The sequence below is a fragment of the Sinocyclocheilus rhinocerous genome, unplaced genomic scaffold (genome assembly GCF_001515625.1).
Source record: "Sinocyclocheilus rhinocerous isolate Xijiao unplaced genomic scaffold, SAMN03320098_v1.1 scaffold306, whole genome shotgun sequence".
Lineage (NCBI taxonomy): Eukaryota > Metazoa > Chordata > Actinopteri > Cypriniformes > Cyprinidae > Sinocyclocheilus > Sinocyclocheilus rhinocerous.
The window spans coordinates 1,319,913-1,335,610 of record NW_015662161.1 but is presented as its reverse complement, the minus strand read 5'-3'; positions in this window follow the sequence as shown (position 1 = coordinate 1,335,610).

Here is a 15,698-nt window from a genome sequence, read left to right as displayed (position 1 = left end):
TTACGTTCCATGAGGACCACTTATAATGTGATATATAAAAAATTATGTTTATATGTATATAATATATGTTAAAAAGTGGCAATTTTCTACCTTGTTTTTGTCTGTTTTCAATACTCCTTTAAAAGGGGCAAATCTCCTTTAAGGTGCTCTTCGGTCACTTTTGACCGAAAATGTTTCTGTTTTGAAATAGGCCTTTTATATAGAGCTATATAGGAATCTATGGGCTAAACCATGGAATTGCAGATGTTTTTCTTATTTTACTCCCACCAGATGGCACTAATCAGGCTTCAAAAATTGGATTTTAAAGGCATTGACTCTATTTTAACATGAAAAAACATGAAAATTTTGAAATACCATTTTGTTTACAATTACTGGGATTAACTAATTGTGGAAAAGTCTGGATTTTTACAGTATATCTACCCCATCAAATATTACTTTGAATACTGTTTTTTTTTTTTTTGCAGCATTGAGCAATGGCCAAATTTTTGTTCAGCATGTGCTCACATACACTCACTATTTCTCTCATTATAAACAACAAAGTGCATAAACAATGAAAATATGAGATTTATATGGAGTGTAGACAGTTTCAATGATTATAATGGAAGAGAGCAGAACTTGCGCCTAACTATAGGGATCGACATCTCCAGCGATTATAAAGTGAACATTCTTTTGTATATAATCACAATTTAAATATCAGTTATTTTTTATGCTACTAAAAATGTGAACACGACTGTTCAGTCAATGGCTTGATTTTGCCGATGCATAGATATAATGAGTCTTCATGAGTCTTTACATATCAGTCATTTATCACAGATCAGGCTTCAGAATTAACACGGCTATAAGTGTTGTTGCATTATGTACTTTTCCTTTCACTAAAAGTGTGACCATTTTGTTTACAATTACTGGGATTAACTAATTGTGGAAAAGTCTGGATTTTTACAGTATATCTACCCCATCAAATATTACTTTGAATACTGTTTTTTTTTTTTGCAGCATTGAGCAATGGCCAAATTTTTGTCCAGCATGTGCTCACATACACTCACTATTTCTCTCATTATAAACAACAAAGTGCATAAACAATGTAAATATGAGATTTATATGGCATATTTTCCCTGGTTTCACAGCTTTGAAATGCACAATCTCTCGCCCTCAATCGTTTTTTTGCCCATCTTTTACTTTTTCTGTGGGTAACAGAGGGACCTTGTGTCAACATCATGGTGTTTTCACGCGCCTATTCTGACCTCACCGAGACCATTATGTCATGTGGAGAAATGCAAAGTCAAGGTGGTATCCAGGAGAGTAAGTGCACTGGGTGGGCCAGACCTCCACATTAAGTGCACGTCATCGAACCTTCCTCCTTCCAAGTTCTGTTTCACCACCTTTACCTCATATAGCAGGTCTTCATTTTCAGTCCAGCATTATATGAAACAGAAAATATGGTGCACATTAATGTGGATGTTAAAAGAGATCACTCATAATGAAAAGAAAAAAACAAAAACAAAACAATCACCCATGAATGACAAAAACACTTGTGTCGTTCCAACTTTCTAATCTATTCTTTCTTCTGTGGAACACTAAAGGGAAAGTTCTGAAGCATGTTCTCACACTCACACTGCTCTTTTAATACAATAGAAGCAAATGTGAGAGCTACACCAGAGGGCAGGATTTTTATCGAGCAATGAGATACATTTCAATTTGTTGTCCACATATCGCAAGCACAAAAGTTTTCTGGACTACTTTTATGGTTGTATTTAGAGCTTGATAGCCTTTGGTCACTATGCTTTTGTTGTATGGGAAAGAGCAGTTTGGACATGTATACAAAAAATGTATACAGGTTTAGAACAACATAAGAGTGAGTAATGTAAATAATGGTGGGATTTTCATTCTTGGGTGAACTATTCCTTTAAGGAGAGATGATTTGTTATTTAGCAGAGCTGAGAGTGAAGTCAGGACCCGTGTGTGTGTGTTGTAATCTGAGCTTTTTTGTGAAGTTTTTCAGCAGCCACATAGTTACTGTATGTGAGTCCCTCCCTTTGAAACTGGTAACTGCGACCATAGATTTGTATAGGTAGATGCCTTGTTAACGGCTGTTCTGTGTTTATTATTTTAATAGTTAACTATTATAACCCTGCTCCCTTGTGACATCTAGTGGTTGAAAAATCTTATACGTGACCCTGGACCACAAAACCAGTCATAAGGGTCAATTTTTCGAAATTGAGATTTATAAATCAACTGAAAGATAAATAAATAAGCTTTCCATTGATGTATGGTTTGTTAGGATAGGACAATATTTGGCCGAGATACAACTATTTGAAAATCTGGAATCTGAGGGTGCAAAAAAAATCTAAATATTGAGAAAATCGCCTTTAAAGTTGTCCAAATGAAGTTCTTAGCAATGCATATTACTAATAAAAAATTAAGTTTTAATATATTTACGGTAGGAAATGTACAAAATATCTTCATGGAACATTATCTTAATATCCTAATGATTTTGGGCATAAAAGAAAAATCTAGAATTTTTACCCATACAATGTATTTTTAGCTATTGCTACAAATATACCCCAGCGACTTAAGACTGGTTTTGTGCTCCAGGGTCACATATAAGAGTTGGCGTAGCCTTTGATTTCCATAATATGAAAAAAAAAAAAAATACTATTGAAATCAGTGGCTACTGTCAATTCTTTGGTTGCCCACATTCTTCGAAATATCTTCTTTTGTGTTCAACAGAAGAAAGACGTTCATACGGGTTTGGAACAACATGAGGGTGAGTAAATGATAACAGAATTTTCATTTTTGGGTGAACAGTCCCCTTATATTCTTTATTCTGTAAACATTATGAAGTCCAAGCATATTTCCAGTTCGTAAACAGTCATAAGATCAAGCGGTTCGAGGCTAAGCTTTAAAAGATGTGTGCGGGTATCAAACAGGCGGAGTGCAACAGAGAAACATTTGTTGTTGAACATCAGTGTACACAAGAAAGTACATAAGAAAGTATATTTTATAGGGAGAGTAACTGTAATGGAATCTTAAAAGAGTCCCTTACATTTACAGGAAAGATCATGACAGTAATACAGGGTATAGACTATATGATTTTAGGCCCGATTTTCACTCGCTGACAGTTTTCTGGAGGCATATCTCGCTTTATGAAAGACTCAAAGATGCGATCTGAGAGAAGCGCTGATGCAGAATTCAGAAGGCTCTTATATCAAATAGTTAGGTGATTTCTGACAATTCTTTCTGATTTTTATGAGTCTTTGTTTTGCCAAAAACATCAGTCATCAGTGAAAAACAAAAAACAAAATAAAAGTTTTTTTTCTGCTTTTACTGGACAGGACAGCTATCGGACAGTACAGGTTGAATGGAATCAAGAAAAAATGGGAAAAAGTACTAAGTTGCGTTAAAATGTTGTACTGTTTTTTCTTTTTCTTGTGACTCATAAGGCTGAACTAATAATTTCCCCTAGATGACATGAATACATTCCAGTCTTGTCTCTTCACAGCAGGAATAAAATCTATTTTCCAAGAGCGGATGAGCAGAGAGCAAGAGCTGCCGCTCTGAAGGACTTAAAAACAGAAAGTGGTCCGCATCCTGTCTTATATCACCCACTGCTGAGACGAGCGTCCCATCAATCCACTCACTTTCCTTCACAGCAGGCGGATGGCTGTGCAGTATATTTCATATTCCTGTTTCATAAGATGCTGAGCCACTGCCTGGAACATCTGTGCAGCTTGAGAGAAGACATGTCAGATCAGGTCTATCTCAAGGGACCGGGTCTGTGGCGTAGGCTACGTGAAGAAATGAAAAGTTGCAAGCAGGCAAAAGCATTAAGAGAATGATTAAGTTTTTCAAGGTTACAGCAATGGAAAGAGCCAGTCGTACGGTAGCAGTTACTTTTAAAATATGAATACTCACTTTCACTTTCCTGGTTAGCTATCAAAACTTGTGCATTGGGGTTATTCTAAGGTAGGGCTCTTCAGCTCTGGTCCTGGACCACCATCATGCAGAGCTGAGCTCCAATCCCAATCAAACTAACCTGCCTGTAACTTTATAGTAATCCTGAAGAACTTAATTAGCTTGTTCATGCGTGTTTATTTAGAGTTGGAGCTCATCTCTGCAGGACAGTGGCCCTCCAGGGGCCTGTAAGCTAACTAAACAAATTTGGGGTTACAGGAAAGATTATGAATAGACCAAACCAAACCAAACCAAACCATTCATGCTTTGTTTGCCAACTCAGGCTTTGATCCTGAGTTCATGATTAACTTTGATCTTTAACTTTATTACATCAGAGGTGTCACATATTGCTTACAGCTGGACCAATTTCAGTTTGAGATCTCTTACCCAGAACAAAAGCAGACGTAAAGCAGGTTAGCCATGGAGCATAAGTTACTATGGCATTGAGCGCTGGTAAAAGCCAAGCCACTTTCTTGGTGCTTAAAACCCAGGTTGTCACAAACCAAACTGAATCTTACTTGGTTATAGCAACCTAAATTGGCTTCAAGGTATAGGCCTCTGGACCAGAGTTGTGAAGCCTCATTTTTAAATGATAAATGGTTGTAGATTAAAAACCACTAGAGGTCAGTATTGTTTGAAAATTTGGTCACAGCTGTGTGTAATTTTGAAATATTTCATTATATCCTAGTTTAATATGCAGGGACCACTACAAATCATCTGTATATGGCTACCAAAAACATTTCTCTGTTTTTTTAGCATTCCCATCATTTTGACACAGTAACATTGCCTCAACCTCAACCAGTGGTGTACGTTTGGGGTATGAGTGTGTGTTTGTCCAACCAGATGCAGATAGGGGTGTGTTCAGGAAACCCACTTTTATAATTGGTATAAAAGGTTTTTAGCTGCAGAGAAATTGAACACTTAACACAGGTTTAATTTATAGCTTCTACAATGTGTAATTCAACTGATTCAATAATTACAGAGACAAATAAACAAGACATTTCAGAGCAGGAACACCAGCAGAAACATTAATGGTAACACTTTATTTCGATAGTCCACTTTAGACATTCTATTAACAGTAAGTAACTTTGTAACTACATGTCAACTAGCAGTTAGTCGAGTATTAGTAGACTGTCTGCTTAACACTTAAGACTATCTTCTAACACTTTCTTTGTCAACATTCTACTAACCCTAAACCTACCGTCTACTCTGAGAGTTAGTAGACATGTAGTTGCAAATTAATGAGAATTAGTTGACATGTAGTTGACATGTAGTTACAAAGTTACTTATAGTTAATAGAATGTCTAAAGTGGACTATCGAAATAAAGTGTAACCACATTAATGCATGCTGACATTTAAAAGCCTATAAAATAAGCACAATACTCTAATAACAAATGTTACAAATCACAATTCCTTACTGTTTAGGGAATGTGATAAGTTTAGCTGCATTGTTGCAGCATACAAATGTGCAGCTTTTGCAATCAAACTGTCAACTTTTTCATGACTCACTGACAACAGCCTGTCTTTTGTCGTTGAACTAAATCTATGAGCGTTCTGAATTCCAGAGGAGAATGCTAGGACAGAGCACAATGAAATACCTGTAGCAGTCAGTCGCTCTCAGGTGTTTGATCTGTCTCGCTCTTGCTCTCACTCCTACCCCTGCCAAAGGTCTCAGGCCAGTATGAGAGCACCGAGTAAGGAGCAGAATGTGGAGTGAATAAGGAACAGATAAGAAAATAACTTTATGAGAAAATAACCCACAAATTTGGAAGGGAGTTCTTGCAGTTCTTGTTCTAGTAGCATGTGTTTTGCAAAGGATTATGTACATCCAGCCAGTTGTTATCACAGAATAAACCCAGACCTGAAGAGGTTTATTTTATTTTATAACAAATGGCTGGATGTACATTATCCCGCTTATTACAAGGCTACTTGACTTATAAGTAAATACTTAGACACAAAATATTGATTCTAGTTGAAATATTTTATTAGCTATTTAAACGCAAAGCTTCCATGAAGAAAAACAGTTCCTAACAAACGGCTTTGAACCTAGACGAAGTTCAGACAAGACGAACATTTAAGGCATACCGTACAGTTGTATCACTAATTACACATAAATAAAGACGGGGAAATAAAATGTTTATTTGAGAAGAAAGAAAAAAATATTACCATAAGCCTGCAATTAATACTGAAGTCCTCCTGTTTCATTTTACAGTGAATAGAGACGATAATTGAGGCGCAAGATGACAGCAGTTGAGTTTGAATGAATGTGCAGTGTGTTATTCTGTGTTGCTATTGAACACGGTTGGGGAAAGTTACAATATTGCATTACTCTCTAAAAAAAGTAACTAATCGGGTTACTTAGTTACTTTTATGGAAAGTAATGTGTTGCATTACTTTTTCTCATCTAGGCTGGGCTTGCTTGTTTGTTTTTAATATAAAATGTTCTAACTTTGGCAAATGTAAAAGCCCTTTCATTCCCTCAGGCTGAAGGAATTGAAAAAGTAACTCAGATATTTTCTCGTAGATTGGTGTTGATAGGCTAGTGGGCAATGCACTGGTATATAACACCATTGTGTTACAGATGTACCGAGTTTGAATCCCAGCTTAAGGACCTTTCCTGATCCTGCCCCCTCTCTCTCTCCCACTTTAAAAAAAAAAAAAAAAAAAAACTCACTCCTACCCCTGCCAAAGGTCTCAGGCCAGTATGAGAGCACCGAGTAAGGAGCAGAATGTGGAGTGAATAAGGAACAGATAAGAAAATAACTTTATGAGAAAATAACCCACAAATTTGGAAGGGAGTTCTTGCAGTTCTTGTTCTAGTAGCATGTGTTTTGCAAAGGATTATGTACATCCAGCCAGTTGTTATCACAGAATAAACCCAGACCTGAAGAGGTTTATTTTATTTTATAACAAATGGCTGGATGTACATTATCCCGCTTATTACAAGGCTGCTTGACTTATAAGTAAATACTTAGACACAAAATATTGATTCTAGTTGAAATATTTTATTAGCTATTTAAACGCAAAGCTTCCATGAAGAAAAACAGTTCCTAACAAACGGCTTTGAACCTAGACGAAGTTCAGACAAGACGAACATTTAAGGCATACCGTACAGTTGTATCACTAATTACACATAAATAAAGACGGGGAAATAAAATGTTTATTTGAGAAGAAAGAAAAAAATATTACCATAAGCCTGCAATTAATACTGAAGTCCTCCTGTTTCATTTTACAGTGAATAGAGACGATAATTGAGGCGCAAGATGACAGCAGTTGAGTTTGAATGAATGTGCAGTGTGTTATTCTGTGTTGCTATTGAACACGGTTGGGGAAAGTTACAATATTGCATTACTCTCTAAAAAAAGTAACTAATCGGGTTACTTAGTTACTTTTATGGAAAGTAATGTGTTGCATTACTTTTTCTCATCTAGGCTGGGCTTGCTTGTTTGTTTTTAATATAAAATGTTCTAACTTTGGCAAATGTAAAAGCCCTTTCATTCCCTCAGGCTGAAGGAATTGAAAAAGTAACTCAGATATTTTCTCGTAGATTGGTGTTGATAGGCTAGTGGGCAATGCACTGGTATATAACACCATTGTGTTACAGATGTACCGAGTTTGAATCCCAGCTTAAGGACCTTTCCTAAAAAAAAAAAAAACCTTCTTCCCCCTTTAAAAAAAAAAAAAAAAAAAAAAAAAAGATATTTTCTTGTAAATTAAAAAGTAATGCATTACTTTACTAGTCAATTGGAAAAAAGTAATCTGATTATGGAACTTGCATTACTTTTAATGCATTGCCCCAAACAAGTGGCTGGTTTATTATCAGATCTGGTGACACAGTTTCTATGCTTAAAGTGACCTTTTCTGAGCAACATTTATAATAAATCAGCATGCAGTGTATCGGTTTGCTTTAATAACTTCATTCTCTTAGTGCTGCACATCAGAAACCGTGACACGGCTGATCGCGCTGTGCTTGTTTTCATTCGTAGAGTTTAGACTAATTTCCTCACTATTGCATTATACTTTTTGTTGTTTATCTGAAATATCATGCTGTCATGAGGAAGAAGAAAGAGTTCTTGCTGAATGAGCCAGGTCTGGTCAGGTTTTTTGGTAAGTAGCACACACACATTCTGGCAGAGAATGATGTCCAAACTACTGACTATCATGGACAACACAGTGGGAATATGTGGGAAAGAGAAACATGTTATACTTTTTCTATTACTCATTTAAATTTGTTATGGATTTTGGAGTACAATCCCTACAAGACTGACCCCAGTATTTAGCCTATCTTGCGGCAAATATTAATCTTTGTTTATTCATTGCCTCCACCTTTTGAAACGAGATGAAACACGACATCTGACTGTGTCTATACTCCAGACATCAGCATCATTACAGCCACGTCCATCTGGGTCAACTTTATTCCATCCAATCATTACATAGCTGAAATCAGTCGGGTTGATGCCTCGTTCCTCCCTTTGCTGACCTGCTTATCTGACCCCGGCCTTTGAAAACTGGGCTCTTCCCTGGAAGTGCTCGCCCACTGCTGTCACTTTGTCAATCCCAGAGTCTGAAGAGACAGTGAGGGGCAGGAAAAGGCTTCTTTTTTTTTTTTTTGCTGAAGGTTGTGCCTTCTTTGATGATCACAGAGAGCTTTCATCAGCTATCAGGTTTGATAGACTAAGACAAAGCTCTAAGAATCATGTTCTATAAGGTTAACTGCAGGACAAAGTAGGCAAACCCCAAAAACCCTTGGTTGAGTCTGTTCACTGAAAACTACTCACTCATTCACTGTTCCCTATATACTGGATGCCACATAGTTCACTAAATGGGGGAAGGAGAGAATGAAAATGAGATTAAATTTATGGCAGGAGGTGGAGTACAGAGGTCTGGTGAACAGTTTTGTGGTATGCAGCACACATATTCTGGCGGAGAATGATGTCTAAACTACTGGCTGTCATGGACAACACACTGGGAATATGAGGGAAAGCGGAACATGTTTAGCAGTAGGTTAATCCAGAATCATTGCAACAGAAAGTCCTACAGGTTTGCGCCTGCTGCTACAAAACTTTCCATCTGGTGCAAGCAAAGAGGCCACCTGTAATATAATTTTACTTTACTTTACTTTGAAACAATTTTATTGTACATTATAGGCATATTCCTAAAGCCAAATGCCTTATTTAGAAAGATGCAAATAATTCAAAACACATAATTGACTAATCAAACAAATATTCTTTATACGGATTATCCAACAAGCACAAAGCATTTTGTAATGAACATATGTAAAACTACAGCACAATATGGCTATAGTGTGAACTTTACGAATGAAAATGCTCACAGTATGAGCTCAAGTTCAAATTGAATGGCCACATAAATTTTTGAGAAATCGGAAATCGTTAACAATGATTTTTGAAATGTCCATGACAAAGGTTTAAACCTTCATGTTTCTGCGTCTCAGTCATGCTGCATGCATAGTGCTGTTATATTTGTGAATGAATCTGCATTTTTGAGCAATTTGAAAATGAATAGTGAATGAAAACAAGGGAAAAATTTTCTGCTTTGGTGTCCCACTCTCATTGGAGTCTTTTGTACACACATAAAATTTAATAAAAAAATATCAAGACTTGTTTGGTTCTTTAAGGACTTAAAGTGTTTTTGTTGCAAAGTGTTTTAAATCTGAACACTAGACATCATATACAGTACTTGCTGAAGTTGCAATAGTTGAAATAGTTGCAGAGGAATAAACTGGGCATCATATATTAAACGACTGAGGATCACACACTACAGACTTTTAAGTCATTCTGAACACAAACTCACACAGAAACACATGCGTGCCTTTTTGCTAGGAGAATGAAAACAATATGTGTTCTAAAATGGGCTCAAAATATCAAACGTTTGATATCTTCCCACTGGAAGAAGTCATATTGTGACCATCATACACTGCACGATTTTCTATGAAATCTGTCAACTCAGATCTGCAGACTGGCTCTGAGTTTCAACAACTAGCATCAACTTGTCTGGACTGTAACACAGTCTGACCTGAACACAGGGTCAGTGAAAGAATTGAATTGTTTTTGGTGAACTAATTCAAAATAATCAAGTCACTGAGATAACTCAAAAACCTCAATTTGCAAGCATGTATTTACATACAGTTGTATTTTACATTCAATTCAATTCAATAGTCAACATGGGGCAACATGTATATTGAAAATAGCAGAGGACCTAGTACAGATCTTTGTGGCACTCCATACTTTACTGGTGATAATTGAGATGACTCCCCGTTTAAGTAAACAAAGTGGTAGCGATCGGACAGGTAGGATCTAAACCATCTTAAAGCCTGCCCTTGAATACCTGTATAGTTTTGTAATCGATCTATGAGTATGTCATGATCTATAGTGTCGAACGCAGCACTAAGATCAAGTAAAACTAGCAATGAGATGCAGCCTTGGTCTGACGCAAGAAGCAAGTCATTTGTAATTTTAACAAGTGCAGTTTCTGTGCTATGGTGGGGCCTGAAACCTGACATTCTATTCTATTCTATTCTATTCTATACTATGAAATTCTTCATAGAGATCATGCATGTTGCAATAGAAAAGAATAAGTAAATTTATGAATTACACAAAACACATTTGCATGGACACTTTATATTGCATTGAGTTGCATCTAAAATTTGTGCTTTTGACACACTTTGATTTAAGACATGCTGATTCAGCCTGCCCAACATGGTCAGTGTTCACAATTACATTGCCACCTAACTTATCTAGCTGCTTTCAACATTTTTACACTACAAGCAATCAGCTTCTTTTCTTGTGATGTTGGGGTTCATTGCTATGGTACTGTGTTTCCCTCAGGGCCAGCAGCCATGGAATCTAAGCCCCAGGAATCTTTTCGCTTTATAATGTTTAACTAAGAAAACTAGGTTGTATTGTGAGGACAAGGAGTCTACAGAGAAAGCCTTAAGGAGATGGACATGCTTCTACATGTCATTACATATCAGCAGAAGCATTTCACAACAATTAGAGAAGAAATATGCTTTTAACAGTAGCTGACTGATATTTAGAACACTAACAGACAGGGTCTTTCCATAGACAAACTTTGCTGCTCTACTACTTAGTAATGCACTAATGCATTCTATGCAATAAAGTCCATTAATGCACACTGTACAAACAGCAGTCGATGGTTTCTATGTAAGCTGTATTCTGCTTGCACATTCCTCAAACACCTTGAATGGGGTGCTCCTCTGGACTAGATCTATAAATTGAGGAAATTATGCTTAAAAATAATTATTTACATTCTCTTTACATGCCTGTTGTCTTTCACCAACATGCTAGCTAAATATGATGCATGAAGAGAGTAGCACTGGTATGTCTGAGGAGCCATCAAGGAATTCTGCATGACATAGTACATGCATTTGAAACATGGTGAATTCTCTCACAAAATAGGCCACATTAAATCATATCAAGCCCATTTGCTTTCATGCTACTGGACTTACAGTAAATAATTCATTGGTTCACATTATTCTAAGGAAAATATTCACAATTTTTGATCAAAATTTAACTTGCTCCACCTCTAACGACTTTTCCTTTTGGCCTTCATCTTTTACTAAAAAATTAAAATCAGTTGTTTTAAATGCTACACATCCACTACAAGCACAATAGCATAAGGTGCATTTAACATATGTTATTACTGTGTTACAACATTAGTGTTTTAAAGATTGTCAATATATCCAATATTGGTTGATGCTTAAAAAAAGAGGCCAATAACCAACATGCTACATATAATGTGCAACTCTAATAAATGCACATGGAAGTAAATTAGGTTGTGAATGCCATTGCATTTAGACTTTAGATGAAATTTCTTAGCCACTAGCAGCATTAAACAGAATTGCCGTTTCTCAACCAACCAGAAGTTGACATGTTGAATCACTGAAACAACCAACCATTTTACTTCTGTAATGTGACATGTTTCAAAGTGAAACAGGATATTCGATGAGAAAAAAACATGTAGGGCGAAACTTGATTTTACCCATCTGGAATTGATTGGATCATGAAAAGTGGTCTCTAAATGACAGGGGGTTGGAAGTGGAGGAGTTGAAAAATAAAAGAGCTTGGTGACATCAGCCAAAAAAGAAAGTAATTTCAGAGCCAAAGCAAGATGTTACATTTTGATTAAAGATTACAGAGACAAACTTTTTTCTCTCTCTTTGGAAAGGCTTTGCACCAATGAGTCGCTCACAATAAGACCAAGACCAACTTTCTTATAAGATGATAGAGTAAATATGTGGCCAGGGTGTAGTGAAGGTTGTACCCTCAGATGATTCAGAGAAAATAAACACTAGAGGGTGACTCCGCAGTTGTCTGAGGTGCGAGACCTGAGACAGCCCCGCTCTACAGATGCAGTGTCAGCCTCCATATCCCAAACCACTAATGATGCCTAAAAATCCTGAAAATACCACAGGGCCCCGAAAAGGTTGGCAGGGGAGTCTGCCTGTGATGCGTTAATGTTAACTGGATGGAAGTTACAACTTATACACACTTATGACTTATGACGCCATAGTCACTACATAAGGAATATATTTCATGAAAAGAACCTCACAACCCAGTTCCCAGCCTAGTTGTCCTTACCTTTACTTACTGCTGGTATTCACAAGGGATAGATAGGTGGCAGGAAACTTACACTGATTTATTCTGTTATAGGGTCTTCTGTTATATGCAAAGAGAGAAAGAGACCATTATTTTGAGCTTCACGCGAGTCTACATGCTGTGCGTAAACACATTTGTTCAGTACCATAAAATAAGAAATAGTCATGTTGAACAGCTGTTTTCTTTGAAATAGTTACATCAAAGCTAAAAATTGTGGAACACATTGAATACAATATACATCGCTTTGTATCACAGGAAATTTTCAAATAGAAATTCTAGAATACTTTCTTGCACAACTTAGTCCAACTTTGCAAAAATTATTTTTAATAGTGTAAGAGCTGATGCGCAAATGCTGTTAGATACGATTTTTACTAATGCACCCTTTTTTCATCATTTTTCGAAAAGTTTTGCTTAGAATCTCAGTAAACGCATAACATTACGACAACAAATTTTAAATGGGCATGCAGATTTTATTAGAATTTTTCTTACTAAAATCACAAAACATTTAACTGATAGACATTTGTCTTATGTTTTCTTGTATTTGACATTAGCACAGAAAAATAAACACCATTTTAAGTGGTGGCTCAAAATGCTAATTCACTTTTCACTGGTTAATCACTCCTTTGCATATGCTCAAATCTGCGGATATTCTGATAATTTACAGGTGCATGTTTGGGCATGTCTGATCTGGAAAAACACAAGTATAAATCCACAGACACGCATGCACTGTGTGTACGAGTGAATTTGTCTTACACACCTAACCAAAAAAGCCTTGAAGGCAACAGGCACGATTATTCACTAACCATGACATGGCTTTACACATCATTGCAAATGGCCTGTCAATCATCTTCTTCAGCTGTCATTTTTTTTGTTAAATCTCCATGCATACCTAACAGAAACATAAACATACATGTCTCTATGAGCTAATTCTTTCCATTAAATTCCTCTTATACCCTATTCATTGAAACTGGTGTGAACATATATCGCAAACTATGGGTGAAAAGTGAAGTTTTGCTACTGCTTCCTCTACATGGCCAATCAGAGCACACCTCGCTTTTTCAGACTGATGAGCTTTGTAAAAATCGACGCGTTTCAGAAGGCGGGGCATACAGGAGAAACAATAATGTACAGTATGTGGAAAATAATGTGTTTTTTTTTACTTTAAACCGCATAAACACATTTCATTACACCAAATACACAAAATAATGTTCTTTTTAGCAGCATCATATGACCCCTTTAAGTACTCGTTTTATACCAGTGCACTACTGTATGTAGAACTTAAATTCCTCTTATGAAAACCATCCATTTGTACAGCTGTTTTCCTTTAATTATTTTCAAACTCTGTAGGCCTAACAACAGTGCAGTGTGGTATAGTGATCCAAAAGTTTTGATTAATTGCACTGTGCAGTTATGAAGCAAGTCTATTACAGTACAAATCACACTGTAACAATAGAGGATAATACAACGGATTTCCTAATGTGCTATTTGCAGAATTAAAACACCCCTAACTATTAGTTGGAACTAATTAGTTATATCTGTGCAGGAATTAAAACTCCTAAATTTCAGAATCTTTATAGATTTTTAAGTCTAGTCATAAATGTGTTTATAGAAGAGTAATTGTGAATATAGTGAAATAGTGAATTCGTCACTATTAATTAGGAAATTAAAGAAACATGACAGGGTATTTAACGTGTGCAATGAGTCTAAACTAAGTTTACTTCACATGTTCTGAAAAGTGAAGCTAAAATTTTTTTGATCACCCCCAGTGGCTGGCTGCAGTATAGGTCATAAACTCCACCCTCTCCATGTAAACAAATGGGACAGGAGCCAAACTAAAAAATCAAATTACACTTCAAATAAATATTCCCAAAGATGGTTTCCATGTAGTTTTATCATGCTTATATATGCTCAAGTGTTCGCTTTTCTAATAAGTTTAGTTTTAGTTTTAGTTCATTTGGTGCTATAAAAACGGGGTGTGGCGTCATGATAGTGTGTTTGTGATTGGGTGTTCAGGAGTTTGGGCCAAACTTTGATACTCCGCCGCACAATCACTACTGTGCAGACACCGGCTCCAAATGACATCATCGGCAGAAGATGCCAGCGGCCATACCTGGGACATTTAGTATCACTTTTCAGTAAAGATGCATCATCCATCATTTTTTTTCCTTTCACAGTCTTTGATCTCAACAGTAACATATGGCACAGATTTTGTTGTATATCCTTGCATGTGTGCTCGCTAAAACAACAAACATCATATAAGCAGGTTTGACTCTCTGAAAAGACTTAACGAAACAGTTTAGAACATGCTTGATGGTGCATTTGGTGTGAATCTCTGGTTAAATTGGTTTCATTCAAAAGGTTGTAAGAGATGATGGTGGTCTTTCCAAGAAGCACAACACGGTCTGCTGTCCAGGCCTGTGCTTGAAATTAAAGACATAGTTCACCCCAAAATGACATTTTTTGTCATCATTTACTCACCCTCATGTCTTTCCAAATCTGTATATGTTTCTTATGTTGAACACACACACACACAAAAGATATTTTGAAGAGTTTTCAAGAACTAAACAGTTGTTGGTCCCCAGGGCCGGATTTACGCATAGGCATTCTAGGCACGTGCCTATGCTCGCTCGTCCATGGGGGAGGGGGAGGGGGATGAAGAGATATATACTATTTTTTGTTATACTATGGGCTATCTACAACAGTAAAAGAACCAAAACACCAGAAGACATTGAGCAAATTAATATAACAAACAATAGGGTAAAAAATGACAAACTATTTCCATGTCTTCCACCATTTTTTATATACAGAAAACACACTTTCTTTCTCCCGTTCCCTCCCACAGACGCACACAGACAGTAGTCACAGACACGCACTCACGCACACACGCAGAGACGCGGACAAAAAATTGTTGTCAGAGCTGTTGCTGCCCCGCGAATTTATCAATAAAATAGTTTCACAGCTGAAAAGCTACATGACATTTCTCAGTAGCGAGGTTCTTGAAGCAGTTCAACTTAAAGATTCGCTATTAGTAGACGCTGCTGCTGAATACTGCTGAGAGACGCACAGACGCACGTATTCACACGCACTTAATCTCTCTCTCTCTCTCTCTCT